Genomic DNA, 16,000 nt, shown 5'->3' with positions numbered 1-16,000 from the left:
ATGGAATGGAATGTGCAATGGAATGTGGAATGAAATGTTGAATGGAACTGAACTTGGAATGGAATGGAATGGAATGTGCACTGGAATGGAATGGAATCGAATGTGGAATGGAATGGAATGGAATGGGGAATAGAATAGAATGGAATTGAATGTGCAAGGGAATATGGAATGGAATGAAATGGAATGTGGAATGGAATTGAACTTGGAATGGAATGGAATGGAAAATGGATTGGAATAGAATGGAATGGAACGTGGAATGGAATGGAATGGAATGGAATGTGGAATGGAACGGAATGCAATGGAATGTGGAATGGAATGGAATGGAATGTGGAAAGCAATGGAATGAAATGGAATGAGGAATTGAATGCAATTGAACGGGGAAAGGAATGTGGAATGGAAAGTGGAATGGAATGTGTAATGGAATGCAATGGAATGTGGAAAGGAATAGAATGGAATGTGGAATAGAATGGAAGGAATGGAATGTACAATGGAATGTGAAATGGAATGTGGAATGGAATTGAACTTGGAATGGAATGGAATGGAATGTGGACTGGAATGGAATGGAATGTGGAATGTAATGGAATGGAATGGAAAGTGAAATGGAATTTGGAATGAAATGTGGAATGCAATGAAACGGAATGTGGAATGGAATAAAATGGAATGTGATATGGAAAGCGAAATGCAATGGAACAAGGAGTGGAATGTGGAGTGGAATGTGTAATGGAATGTGGAATGGTATGTGGAATGGAAATTGGGATGGAATATGGATTGAAATGTAGTATGGAATGAGGAATGGAATGGAATGGAATGTCCAAAGGAATGTGGAATGGAATGAAATTGAATGGGGAATGGAATGTGGAATGAAATGGAAAAAATGTGAAATGGAAAGAAATGGAATGTGGAATGTAATGTGGAAGGGAATGGAATGAAATTGAATGAGAAATGGAGTGGAATGGAATGTGGAATGTAACGTGCAAAGGAATGGATTGGAGTGGAATGTGGATTTGAATGTGGAATGGAATGGAAAGGGTTGTGGAATGCAAAGGGTTGCAATGTGGAATTGAATGCGGAATGGAATGGAAGGGAATAGAATTGAAAGTGGAATGGAATGGAATGGAATGTGGAATGGAATGGGAATGGAATGGAATGCAATGTGGAATGGAAAGGAATGGAATTGAATGTGGAACGGAATTGAAAGGAACATGGAATGGAATGGAATGGAACGTGGAAATGAATAAAATTGAATGAGGAATGGAATGTGTAATGGAATGTGGAATGGAATGGAATGGAATGTGGAAAGGAATGTGGAATAGAATAGAATAGAAGTAAATGTGCAATAGAATGTGGAATGAAATGTGGAATGGAATTGAACGGGATGTGGATTGGAATGGAATGGAATGGAATATGGAATGAAGTAGAATGGAATGGAACGTAGAATTGAGTGGAATGGAATGGAACATTGAATGCAATGGAATGGAATGGAAGGTGGAATGGTGTGTGAAATGGAATGTGGAATGGAACGTGGAATGGAATGAAATGGAAGGAGGAATGGAATCTGGAATGGAAAGTGGAATGGAATGTGGAATGGAAAGGAATGGAATGTGGAATGGAATGGAAAGGAATACGGAATAGAATGGAATGGAATGTGCAGTGGAATGTGGAAAGGAATGTGGAATGGAATGGAATGGAATGTGGAATGGAATGTGGATTGGAATGGAAGGGAATGGATTGTGGAATGGATTCGAATGGAATGGAAAGTGAAATAGAATGTAAAGGAACGTTGAATGGAATGGAATCGAATGTGGAATGGAGTGGAAAGAAACGTGGAATGGAACGGAATGGAAGGTGGAATGGAACGTGGAATGGAACTAGGAATGGAACGTGGAATTGGATGTTCAATGGAATATCTTATGGAAAGTTTAATGGAATGCAATGGAACGTGGAATTGAACGTGGAAAGGAATGGAATTGAACGTGGAATGGAAAGTAGAATGAAACATGTAAAGGAAAGTGGAATGGAACGTGGAATGGAATGTGGAACGGAATGTGGAAGGGAATGTGGAGGGGAATGGAATGGAATGGAATAGAATGTGGAATGGAACGTGCAGTGTTTCGTGTAATTGAGTGTGGAATGGATCGTGGAAAGGAATGTGAAATGGAATGTGGAATGGAATGTGGTATGGAATGGATTGGAATGTGGAATGGGATGGAAAGGAATGTGGAATGGAATGCAATGGAATGTGGAATGGAATGGAATGGAACGTGGAATAGAATGTGGAATGGAATGGAATGCAACGTGAAATGGAATGTGGAATGGAATGTGGAATGGAAATTGGAATGGAACGTGGAATGGAATGGAAAGGAAAGTGAGATAGATTGGAATGGAACGTTTAATGTAATATGGAATGGAATGAGGAATGTGACGTGGAACGGAATGGAATGCAACTTGGAATGGTATGTGGTAAAATGTGGAATGGAATGGATGGGAATGTTAAATGGAATGAATTGGAAAGTGGAATGGAATGGAATGAAACGTGGAATGGAATGTGGAATAGTAGGTGGAATGGATTTTTTAATGGAATTGAATGGAATGTGGAATAGAATGGAACGGAATGAAATGTGGAATGGATCGTGGAATGGAGTGGAATGGAATGAGCAACGGAATGGAAAGGAATGTGTAATGGAATGGAAGGGAAAGGAAAGGAAAATGAAATAGTATTTGGAAGGGAATGTGAAATGGAAATTGGAATGGAATGTGGAATGGAATGAAATGGAACGTGGAATGGAATGGAATGGAAGGTGGAATGGAATGGAATGGAACGTGGAATGGATCATGGAATGGAAAGAGGAATGGAATGAGGAATGTTATGTGGAATGGAATGGAATGGAATGGAATGTGGTATGAAAAGTGGAATGGAATGGAATGTGGAATGGAATGTGGAATGAAATGCATTGAAATGAGAATGGAATGTGGAATGGAATGGCATGGAATATGGAATGGAATGTGGAATGGAATGGATTGGAATGCGAAATGGATTGTGGAATGGAATGTGGAATGAAAAGTGTAATGGAATGGAATACGGAATGGAATGTGGAATGGAATGGATTGGAATGCGAAATGGATTGTGGAATGGAATGTGGAATGAAACGTGGAATGGAACCTGGAATTCATTGGAATGGAACTTGGTATAGAATGTGGAAAATAATGGAAGGGAATGTGGAATGAAATGTGGAGTGTAATGGAATGGAATGTGGAATGGAATGGAATGGAATGTGGAATGGAATGTGGAATGGAAAGGAAAGTAATGAAGAATGGAATGTGGAGTGGAATGTGGAAGGGAAAGTGGAATGGAGTGGAATGGAAAGTGGAATGGAACATGGAATGGAATGTAAATAAATGTGGAAAGAACTGTGGAATGGAATTTGGAATGTATCGTGGAATGCAATGAAAAGGAACGTGGAATGGAATGTAAAATGGAATGTGGACTGGAACGCGAAATGGAATGGAATGGAATGTGGAAGGGATGTGGAATGAAATGGAATGGAATGGAATGTGGAATAGAATGTGGAAAGGAATGTGTTATGGAATATGGAATAGAACGGAATGGAATGTGGAATGGATTGTGAAATGGAATTTTGAATGGAATGGAAAGGAATGTGGCATGGAATGTGGAATGGAATGGAATGGAATGTGGAATAGAATGTGGAATGGAATGGAATGGAAAGCCGAATGGAATGAATGCAATGGTAATGAATATGGCATGCAATGGAATGGAAAAGGGAATCCAATATAGAATGGAATGGTATGGAATGTGGAATGGAACGTGGAATGGAATATGGAAAGGATCATGGAATGGAATGTGGAATGGAACAGAAAGAAATGTGGAATGGAATGGAAAAGAATATGGAATTGAATGTGGAGAAGAATGGAATGGAATCTGGAATAGAATGTGGAATGGAATGGAATGGAATGCGGAATGGAATGGAATGGAATGCTATGGAGAGTGGAATGGAATGGAATGCAATGTGGAATGGAATGGATCAGAACATGGAATGTAACGTGGAATGGAATGTGGAATATGGAATTTAATGTGGAATTTAATGTGGAATGCACAGGAATGGAATGGAAGGGAATGTGGAATGCAAAGTAGAGTGGAATGTGGAATGGAATGTGCAATGGAATGTGGAATGAAATGTGGAATGAAACGGAAGGGAATGTGGAATGAAATGTGGAATGGAATGAATTGGAATGTGGAATAGAATGGAATGGAATGGAATGGAATGTGGAATGGAAGGTGGAAAGGAATGTGGAATGGAATGTGGAATGGACTTTAATGGAATGTGGAATGGAAAGTGGAATGGAATGTGGAATGGATTGTGTAATGGAATGTGGAATGGAATGGAATGGAATGCAATGTGGAATGGGAAGTGCAATGGAAAGTGGAACAGAATGGTATGGAAAGTGGAATGGAAATTGGAATGGAATGGAATGGAATGGAATGTGGAATGGAATGAAATGGAATGTGGAATGGAATGTGGAATGGAACGTGGAATGGAAGGAAATGGAATGGAACGGAATGTGGAATGCAATGAAACGGAAAGTGGAATGGAATGTGCAAAGGAATGTGGAATGCAACGGAATGAATTGTGGAATGAAATGTGTTTTGGAATGGAATGGAATGTAGAATGTAATGTAGTGGAATGTGGAATGGAATGTGGAATAGAACTTAATGAAAAGTGGAATGGAACGTGGAATGGAATGAAATGGAAGGGAATGGAATGTGGAATGGAATGGAAAGAAATGAGGAATGGAATGTTGATTGAAATGGAATGGAATTTGGAACGGAATGGAACGGACTGCGGAATGAAATGTGGAATGGAATGTTGAACGGAATGGAATGGAGTGGAATGTGGAGTGGCATGTGAATTGGAATGCAATGTAATGTGGAATGGAAAGTGGAAAGAAATGCAATGGAATGAGAATGGAATTTGGAATTGAATGGGTAATGCAATTTGAAATGGACTGTGGAACGGAATGTGGAATCATATGTGGAAACGAATGAGGAATGGAATGGAATGGACTTTGGAATGGATTGTGGAATGGAATGGAATGCAATGTGGAATGGAATGTGGAAAGGAATGTTTAATGGAAAGTGGAAACGAATGGATTGGAATGTGGAATGGAATGTGGAATGGAATGTGGAATGGAACGGAATATAATGTGGAATGTAACGTGTAATGCAATGCGGAATTGAAAGTGGAATGGAATGGAACGGAATGTGGAAAGGAAGGTAGAATGGAACGTGGAAAGGAAGGTAGAATGGAACGTGGAAAGGAATGTGGAATGGTACGTGAAATCGAATGTGGAATGGAATGTGGAAGGGAATGTGGAGTGGAATGGAAGGGAATGGAATGGAATGAGGAATGGACCATGCAATGTATCGTAGAATTGAATGTGGAATGGATCGTGGAATGGAATGTGAAATGGAACGTGGAATGGAATATGGAATGGAAAGTGAAATTGAATGGAATGGAATGTTGAATGGAATGTAGAATGAAATGGAATAGAATGTAGAATGGAATGTGGAATGTAATGGAATGCAAAGTGAAATGGAATCTGGAAAGCAAAGTGGAATGTAATGGAATGGAATGTGGAATGGAACGTGGAATGGAATGTGCAACGGAATGTGGAATGGAATGGAATGGAATATGGAATGGAATGTGGAATGGAACGGAATGTAATGTGGAATGGAATGTGAAATGGAATGCGGAATGTAATGGAATGGAATGTGGACTAAAACGAGGAATGGAATGGAATGGAGGGTGGAATGGAACGTGGAATGGAATGTGGAATGGATCGCATAATGGAATGTGGAATAGTATTTGGAATGGAATGGAATGGAATCTGGTTTGGAATGTGGAATGGAATGTGGAATGGAAGGTGCAATGGAATGTGGAAAATAGAGTGAAATGCAATGGAATGGAATGTGGACTGAAACGATGAATGGAATGGAACGGAGGGTGGAATGGAACATGGAATGCAATTTGGAAAGAAACGTGTAATATAATGTGGAATGGAATGTTTAATGGAATGGAATGGAATCTAGAAAAGGAATGTGGAATGGAATGTGGAATGGACTGTGGAATGGAATGGAATGGGATGTAGAATGAAATGTGGAATGGAATGTGTAATGGAATGTCGAGTGGAGTGTGGCATGGAACCTAGAATGGAACATGGAAAGGAACGTGGAATGGGATGTTCAATAGAATATGGAATGGAAAGTTGAATGGAACGGAATGGAACGTGGAATTGAACGTGGAAAGGAATGTAATGGAATGTGGAATGGAAAGTAGAATGGAACGTGGAAAGGAATGTGGAATGGAACGTGGAATGGAACGTGGAAGGGAATGTGGAGTGGAATGGAACAGAATGGAATGGGATGTGCAATGGAACGTGCAATGTATGGTGGAATTGAATGTGGAATGGAACGTGGAATGGAACATGAAATGGAATGTGGAATGGAATATGGAATGGAACCTGAAATTTAATGGAATGGAATGTTGAAAGGAACGTGGAATGGAATGGAATGGAATGTGGAATGGAATGTGGAATATAATGGAATGGAACGTGGAATAGAATTTGGAAAGGAAAGAGGAATGAAATGGAATGGAATGTGGAATGGAAAGTGGAATGGAATGTGCAACGGAATATGGATTGGAATGGAATGGAATGTGGAATGGAATGTGGAATGAAATGGAAAGCTGTGTGAAAAGGAATGTGGAATGGAATGTGGAAAGGAAAGTGGAATGTCATGCAATGGAATGTGGACTGAAACGAGAAATGGAATAGAATGGATGGTGGAATGGAACGTGGAATTGAACGTGGAATGGAACGTGGAAAGGAATGTGGAATTGAATATGGAATGGAACAGAATGGAATCTGGAATGGAATGTGGAATGGAATGAGGAATGGAATGTGGAAAGAAAGTGGAATGGAATGGAATGGAAAGTGGACTGAAACGAGGAATGGAATGGAATGGTAGGTGGAATGGAACGTGGAATGGAACGTGGAATGGAATGTGGAATGGATTGTGCAATGGAATGGAATAGAATCTGGAATGGAATGTGGAATGGAATGTGGAAAGGAATGTGGAATTTAATGGAATGGGATGTGGAATGAAAGGTGGAATTGAATGTGTAATGGAAGGGAATGGGATGTAGAATGAAATGTGCAGTTGAATGTGGAATGGAATGTGGAATAGAATATCGAGTGGAGTGTGTAATGGAATGTGGAATGGAACGCAATGGAAAGTCGAATGGAAAGTGGAATGGAATGTGGAAGGGAACTTGAAATGCAAGGGAATGGAATTTGTAATGGAACGTGGAATGAAATGGAGTGGAACATGGAATGGAACGTGGAATGGAACGTGGAATGGAATGGAATGGAACGTGGAATGTAATGTGAAATGGAATGTGGAAGTGAATGGAAAATGGAAAGGAATAGAATGGAATGTTTAATGGAATGCAATGGAATGTGGAATGGAATGGAATGGCATGTGATATGGAATGAAGAATGGAATGTGGAATGGAATGGAATGGAAATTGGAATGGAATGCAATGGAACGTGGATTGAAATGTGGAATTGAATGGAATGGAATGTGGAATGGAATTGAATGGAATGTGGAATGAAATGGAAAGGAGTGTGGAATGAAATTGAATGGAATGGAATGGAATTTGGAGTGGAATATGGAATGGAATGGAATGGAATGTGGAATGGATTTTGGAATGGAATGGAATGGAATGGAATGTGGCATGGAATGTGGAATGGAATGGAATGGAATGTGGAATGGAACAGGGAATGGTATGGAATGGAAAGTGGAATGCAATGTGGAATGGAATGTGGAATGGAACGGAATGTAATATGGAATGGACTGTGGAATGGAATGCAGAAATGTAAGTGGAAGAGAAAGGAATGGAACGTGGAATGGAACGAGAAATGCAATGGAGTGGGATGTGGAATGGAATGCAATGGAATGGGATGTTGAATGGAATGGAATGGAATGTGGAATGGATTGTGGAGTGAAATTGAACGGAATATGGAAAGGAATATGTAATGGAATGGAATGGAAATTGGAAAGTAACCTGAAATGGAATGGAATGGAAGGAGGAATGGAAAGTGGAATATAATGTGGAATGCAATGTAGAATATAATGGAAGGGAATGCAGAATGCAATGGAGAACAATGTTGAAAGGAATCTGGAATGGAATGCAATGGCATTAGGAATGGAATGTAATGTAATGTGGAACGGAATGTGGAATGGAATGTGGAATGGAATGGAATGGAATGTTGAATGGAGTGTGGAAAGGAATGGAATGGAATGCTGAAAGGAATGGAACGGAATGTGGAATGGAATGTGGAATGGAAAGCAATGTAAAGTGGAATTGAATGTGGAATGTAATGTGGTATGGAAAGGAATGTAACGTGGAATGGAATGTGGAAACGAAAGTGGAATTTAATGGAATGGAATGTGGAATGGAACGTGGAATGGAATGGAAAGGAAGGTTGAATGGAATGTGGGAAGGAATGTGGAATCAAACGAAATGGCATGTGGAATGGAATGGAATGGAATGTGGAATGAAATGGAATAGAACATGGAATAGAATATGGAATGGACTGTGGAATGGAATGTGGAATGGAATGGAATGGAATGTGGAATGGAATGAAATGGAATGTGGAATGGAATGTGGAAGGAAATGCAATGGAAAGTGGATTGGAATAAGGAATGGAACGTGGAAACGAAGGTGAAATAGAACGTCAAATGTAATGGAATGGATTGTGGAATGGAGTGGAATGGAATGTGGAATGGAATGTGAAATGAAATGTAGAATGGAATGTGGAATGGAACGTGGAATGGAATGGAATGGAATTTGGAATGGAATGCGATGGAATGTGGAATGGAATGTGAAATGCAATGTTGAAAGGAATGGAATGGGATGTGGAAAGGAATGGAATGGAATCTGGAATGGAATGTGGAATGGAATGTGAACTGGAACTTGGAATTGAATAGAAGGGAATGTGGAATGGAATGGAATGGAATGTGGAAAGGAATGTGGAATGGAATGTGGATTGCAATGTGGAATGGAATGTGGAATGAATGTGGAATGGAAGGGAATGGAATGTGAAAGGTAATGTGGAATGTAAAGGAATGGATTGTGGAATGGAATGGAATGGAATACGGAATGGAATGTGGAACGGAGTGTGGAATGGAATGTGGAAAGGTATGTGGAATGGAATGGAATGTAATGTGAAATGGAACGGAATGAAATGTGGAATGGAATGTGAAATGGAATGGAATGGAATGTGGAATGGAATGTGGAAAATAAGGTGGAAAGGAATGTGGAATGCTACGGAATGGAACGTGGAATGGAATGTGGAAAGGAGTGTGGAATGGAATGTGGAATGGAATGCGGAAAGGAATGTGAAAAGGAATGTGTAATGCAACGGAATGCGATGTGGAATGGAATGTGGAATGGAGTGTGGAATGGAGTGTGGAATGGAGTGTGGAATGAAACGGAATGGTATGTGGAAAGGAATGTGGAATGGAATGTGGATTGGAGTGTGGAATGGAATGTGTAATGCAACAGAATGCAATGTGTAATTGAATGTGGAATGGAATGTGTAATGCAATGTCAAATGTAATGCACTGGAAAGTGTAATTGAACGTGAAACGGAATGGAATGATACATGCAATGGAAAGTGAAATTGAATGTGGAATGGACTGTGGAATGTAATGTGGAATGGAATGTGGAAGGGAATGGATTTGAATGTGGAATGAAATGTGAAAAGGATTGGAATAGAATGTGAAATGGAATGTGGTTTGGATCTTGGAGTGGAACATGCAATGCAACGTGGAATGGAATGGAATGGAATGTGTAATTGAATGTGGAATTGAATGGAATGGAATGTGGAATGGACTGGAATTGAAAGTGGAATGGAATCGAATGGAATATGTAATGAAATGTGGAAAAGAAAGGGTAATGCAAAGGAATGCAATGTGGAATGGGACGTGGAAAGGAATTGATTGGACCTTGGAATGGAGAGTAGAAAGGAAAGTGCAATTGAATGGAATATAACGGGGAATGGAACGGAATGGAATGTGGAATGGAATGGAATGGAATGTGGAATGGAATGTGGAACGGAACATGGAAAAGAATGTGGAATGAAACGGAATGGAATGTGGAATGGAGTGTGAAATGGAATGTGGAATGGATTGTGGAATCAATGTAAATTGGAATCTGGGAGAGAATGTAATGGAATGTGGAAAGGAACGTGAAATGGAATGGAATTCAATGTGGAATTGAACGTGAAATGGAATGAAATCTTAAGTGTAATGCAACATGGAAAGGAACGTGCAATGGAATGGAAAGGAACATGGAACGGAATGTGGAATGGAATGTGGAAAGAATGGAATGGAATGTGGAATGGAATAGAAAGGTATGGGGAATGGAATGGAATGGAATATGGAAGGGAATGTGGAACGGAACGTGGAATGGAGTGTGGAACGTAATGTGGAAAGAAATGTGTAATGGAACGGAATGGAGTGTGAAATGGAATGGAATGGAATGTGGAATGGAATGGAATGGAATGTGGAATGGAATGGAATGGAAATTGGATTGGAATGTGTAATGGATCGCGGAATGGAACGTTGAATAGAATGCCGAATGGATTGGAATGGAATGTGGAATGGAATAGAATGGAATGTGGAATGGAATGGAATGCAATGTGGAATAGAATACGAAAAGCAATGCGGAATTAAATCTGGAATGGAATGTGAAATTGAATGTGAAATGGAAAGTGGAATGGAATGGTATGGAATGTGAATGGAAATGAGGAATGGAATGGAGTGAAATGTGGAATGGAATGTGGAATGGAAAGTGGAATGGAATGTGGAAAAGAATGTAATGGAGTGGAATTTATTGTGGAATGGAATGTGGATTGGGATGTGGAATGGAGTACGGAATGGAACGTGGAATGGAACGTGGAATAGAATCGAATGGAACGTGTAATGGAATGTGGAATGGAATGGAATGTGGAATGAAAAGTGGAATGTAATATGGAATGAAATGTGGAATGCAATGGAATGGAATGTGGAATGGAATGTGGAATGGAATGGAATGGAAATTGGATTGGAATGTGTAATGGATCGCGGAATGGAACGTTGAATAGAATGCCGAATGGATTGGAATGGAATGTGGAATGGAATAGAATGGAATGTGGAATGGAATGTGGAATGGAATGGAATGCAATGTGGAATAGAATACGAAAAGCAATGCGGAATTAAATCTGGAATGGAATGTGAAATTGAATGTGAAATGGAAAGTGGAATGGAATGGAATGGAATGTGAATGGAAATGAGGAATGGAATGGAGTGAAATGTGGAATGGAATGTGGAATGGAAAGTGGAATGGAATGTGGAAAAGAATGTAATGGAGTGGAATTTATTGTGGAATGGAATGTGGATTGGGATGTGGAATGGAGTACGGAATGGAACGTGGAATGGAACGTGGAATAGAATCGAATGGAACGTGTAATGGAATGTGGAATGTAATGGAATGTGGAATGAAAAGTGGAATGTAATATGGAATGAAATGTGGAATGCAATGGAATGGAATGTGGAATGGAATGTGTAATGGAATGGAATGGAATGTGGCATAGAATGGAATGAAACGTGGAATTGAATGTGAAATGGAATGTGGACTGGAACGTGGAATGGAATGTGAAATGGAATGTGGAATTTAATGGAATGCAATACGGAATGCAATGTGGAATGTAATGGGTAATGGAATGAGGAATGTAATGGAATGGAAAGTGGAATCGAACGGAATGGAATGTTGAATGAAATGTGGAATGGAACGGAATGGAATGTGGAATGGAATGGAATGTGGAATGGATTGTTTAATGGAATGGGGAATGCAAAGGAAAGGAATGTGGAATGGAATGTGCAATGGAATGGAATGGTATGTGGAATGGAATGTGGAATGGAATGTGGAATGGAATATGGAATGGAGTGTGGAATGGAATGTGGAATGGAATGTGGAATGGAATATGGAATGGAGTGTGGAATGGAAAGTGCAATGGATTGAAATGGATTACAGAATCGAATGCAATGCAATAGTATGGAATATGGCATGGATTGTGGATTGGAATGGAATGGAATGGTATGGAATATGGAATGGAATGTGGAATTTAACGTGTAAAGGAACAGGGAATGGAACATGGAATGGAACATGGAATGGACGGTGGAATGGAATGGAATGGAACGTGGAATGGAATGTGGAAAGGAATGGAATGGAAAGTGAAACAGAATGTGAGATGGAATTGAGTGGAGTATGGAATGGAATGTGGAATGGAAAGTGGAATAGAATGTGGAATGGTAAGTGGAAAGGAATGTGGAATGGAATTGTATGGAATGTGTAATGGAATGGATTGGAATGTGGAATAGAGTGGAATGGAATGGAATGCAATGGGGAATAGAATGAAATGGAATGGAATGTGGATTACAATGGAATGGAATGGAATTTGGAATGCAATGTAATGGAATGGAATGAGAAATTGAATGAAATGGAATGTGGAAAGAACGGAATGGAATGGGGAATGGAATGTGGAATGTAATGGAATGGATTGTGGAATGGAATGGAATGGAATGTCGAATATAATGGAATGGAATGGAATGTGGAATGGAATGAGGAATGCAATGAAAAGGAATGTGGAATGGAATGGAATGGAAAGTGGAACGGAATGGAATGGAATGTGAAACGTAATGGAACATGGAATGGAATGGAATGGAATGTGGATAGGAATGGATTGGAACATGTAATGGAATGGAATGAAATGGAATGGAATGTGAAAAGGAATGTTTAATGGAAAGTGAAATGGAAGGTGGAATGGAAAGCCGAATGGAATGAAATGGAAAGAGGAAAGGGAAGGAATGGATCATGCAACGGAATGGAATGGAACTTGGAATGGAACGTGGAATGGAATGTGGAATGAAACATGGAATGTAATGGCGTGGAATGTGGAATGGAATGTGGAATGGAATGGAATGGAATTTGGAATAGAATTAGGAATGGAATGGAATGGAAGGTGGCAGGAATGTGGAATGGAATAGGGAATGGATTATGGAATGAAATGTGGAATGGAACATGTAATGGAAAGGAATGAAATGTAGAATGTAAGGTGGAGTGGAATGTGGAATGGAACGTGGAATGTAACGTGGAATGGAATGGAATGGAGGTTGGAATGGAATGTAGAATTGAAAGGAATGGAATGTGAAATGGAATGTGCAATGGAATGTGGAAAGGAATGGAATGAAATGTCGAATGGAATGTGGAGTGAAATGGAACGGAATGTGGAATGGAATGCAATGGAATGTTTAATGGAATGTTGAGTGGAATGTGGAATTGAATGTGGATAGGAATGGAATGGAATGGGGAATGGAATGCGGAATGTAAAGTGGAATGGAAAGGAATGCACTTTCGAATGTAATGAGGAATGGAATGTGGAATTGAAAGTGGAATGGAATGGAATGGAATGCAGAATGGAATGTGGAATGGAATGGAATGGAACGTGGAGTGGAACGTGGAATGCATCGCGGAAGGGAACGTGCAATGGCATGAAATGTGGAATGGAATGGAATGGAATGCAGAATGGAATGTGAAATGGAATGCGGAATGGAATGCTGAATGGATAGTGGAATGGAAAGGAATGGTATAGAAAATGGAATGGAATGGAATGGAATGTGTAATGGAATGTGGAAAGGAACGTGAAATCGAACTTGGAAATTAATGGAATGCAACGTGGAATGGAATGGAAGGGAAGGTGCAATGGAATGTGGGATGGAATGGAATGGAATGTGGAAGGGAATGTTGAATGAAAAGTGGAATGGATTGGAATGGAATGTGGAATGGAATGGAATGGAATGTGAAATGGAATATGGAAGGAAATGTGAAAAGGAATGTGGAATGGAACGTAGAATGGAACGTCGAATGCAATGGAATTTAATATGTAATGGAAGGTGGAATGGAACGTCAAATGAAACGGAATGGAACGTGTAATGGAATGTGAAATGGAATGGAATGGAATTTGGAATGGAACGTGGAATTGAATGTGGAATGTGAATGGAATGTGGAATGTGCAATAGAATGTGGAATGGAAGGGATTGGAATGTGGAATAGAATGTGGAATGGACTGGAATGAAATGTGGAGTGGAATTTTGAATGGAAGGCGGAGTGGAATGCGGAATGTAATGGAATGGAATGTGGAATGGAAAGGAATTGAATGTGGAATGGAATATGGAATGGAATGTGCAATGGAATGGAATGGATTGTGAAATGGAATTGAATGGAATGGTATGGAATGTGGCATGGATTGTGGATTGGAATGGAATGGAATTGTATGGTATATGGAAAGGAATGGAATCGAATATGGAATGGAACGTGGAAAGAATGGGGAATGGAACTTGGAATGGAACATGGAATGGAAGGTGGAATGGAATGGAATCTAACTTGGAATGGAATGTTGAATAGAATGGAATGGAAAGTGTAAGGGAATGTGGGATGGAATGGAATGGAATGTGGAATGGAATGTGGAATGGAAAGTGGAATGGAATTTGAAATGGATTGTGGAATGAAATGTGGAATGGAACGTGTAACGGAACGGAATGGAATGCGGAAAGGAATGTGGAATGGAATGGAATGCAACATGGAATTTAATGGACTGGAACGTGGAATGGAATGTGGAATGGAATGGAAATTGGAATGAAACGTGGAATGGATCGTGGAAAGGAACATGGAATGGAATGGAATGGAATGTGGAATCGAAAAGAATGCAACCTGGAATGGGATATGGAATGGAACATGGAATGTGACATGGAAAGGAAAGGAATGCAAACTGGAATGGGACGTGGAATGGAACATGGAATGCGATGTGGATGGAAAGTGGAATGGAATGTGGAATGGAATGGAATAGAATGGAATGGAATGTGGAATGCGATGGAATGAAAGGTGGAATGTAATGGAATGGACTGGAATGGAATGTGGAAAGGAATGGAATGGATTGGAAAGTGAAATATAGTGTGGAACGGAATGTGAAATGGAATGTGGAATGGAATGTGGAACGGAATGAATTGGAACGTGGAATGGAATGGAATGGAACGAGGAATGGAATGGTATGGAATGGAACATGGAATGGAATGTGGAATGGAGCATGGAATGGAACGTGGAATGGAATGTGATATGAAAAGTGGAATGGAACGTGGAATGGAGCATTTAATGGAATGTGGAATGGAATGTGGTATGAAAAGTGGAATAGAATGTAATGGAATGTGGAATAGAATGGGAAACGAATGCAATGCAATGAGAACGGAATGTGGAATGGAATGCAATGGGATGTGGAATGGAATGTGGAATGCAACGGAATAGAAAGAGGAATGGAATGTTTAATGGTATGTGGAACGGAACATGGAATGGAATGTGGAATGGTATGTGGAGTGGAATGGAATGGAATGTGGAAGAGAATGGAATGGAAAGTGGAATGGAATGGAAAGTAATGTGAAATAGAATAGAATAGAAGTGAATGTGCAATGGAATGTGGAATGGAATGTGGAAAGCAATGGAATTGAATTTGGAATGGAATTGAACTTGGAATGGATTGGAATGGGATGTGGATTGTAATGGAATGGAATGGAATGTGGAATGGAATGGAATGGAATTGAATAGAATGTGGAATGGAATAGAATGGAATGTGGAATGGAATGGAATGGAATGTGGAATGCAATGGAATGGAACGGTACGTGGAATTGAATGGAAAGGAATGTAAGGTTGAATGCAATGGAATGGAATGTAACGTAGAATGGAATTCAATTTAATGGGCAAAGAAATGTGGAATGGAAAGTGGAATGGAACGTGGAATGGAATGAAATGAAATGTGGAATGGAATGGAA

The sequence above is a fragment of the Pongo pygmaeus genome, chromosome 13, assembly GCF_028885625.2.
Source record: "Pongo pygmaeus isolate AG05252 chromosome 13, NHGRI_mPonPyg2-v2.0_pri, whole genome shotgun sequence".
NCBI classification, from domain to species: Eukaryota; Metazoa; Chordata; class Mammalia; order Primates; family Hominidae; genus Pongo; species Pongo pygmaeus.
Note: the sequence above shows the minus strand (reverse complement) of the source record.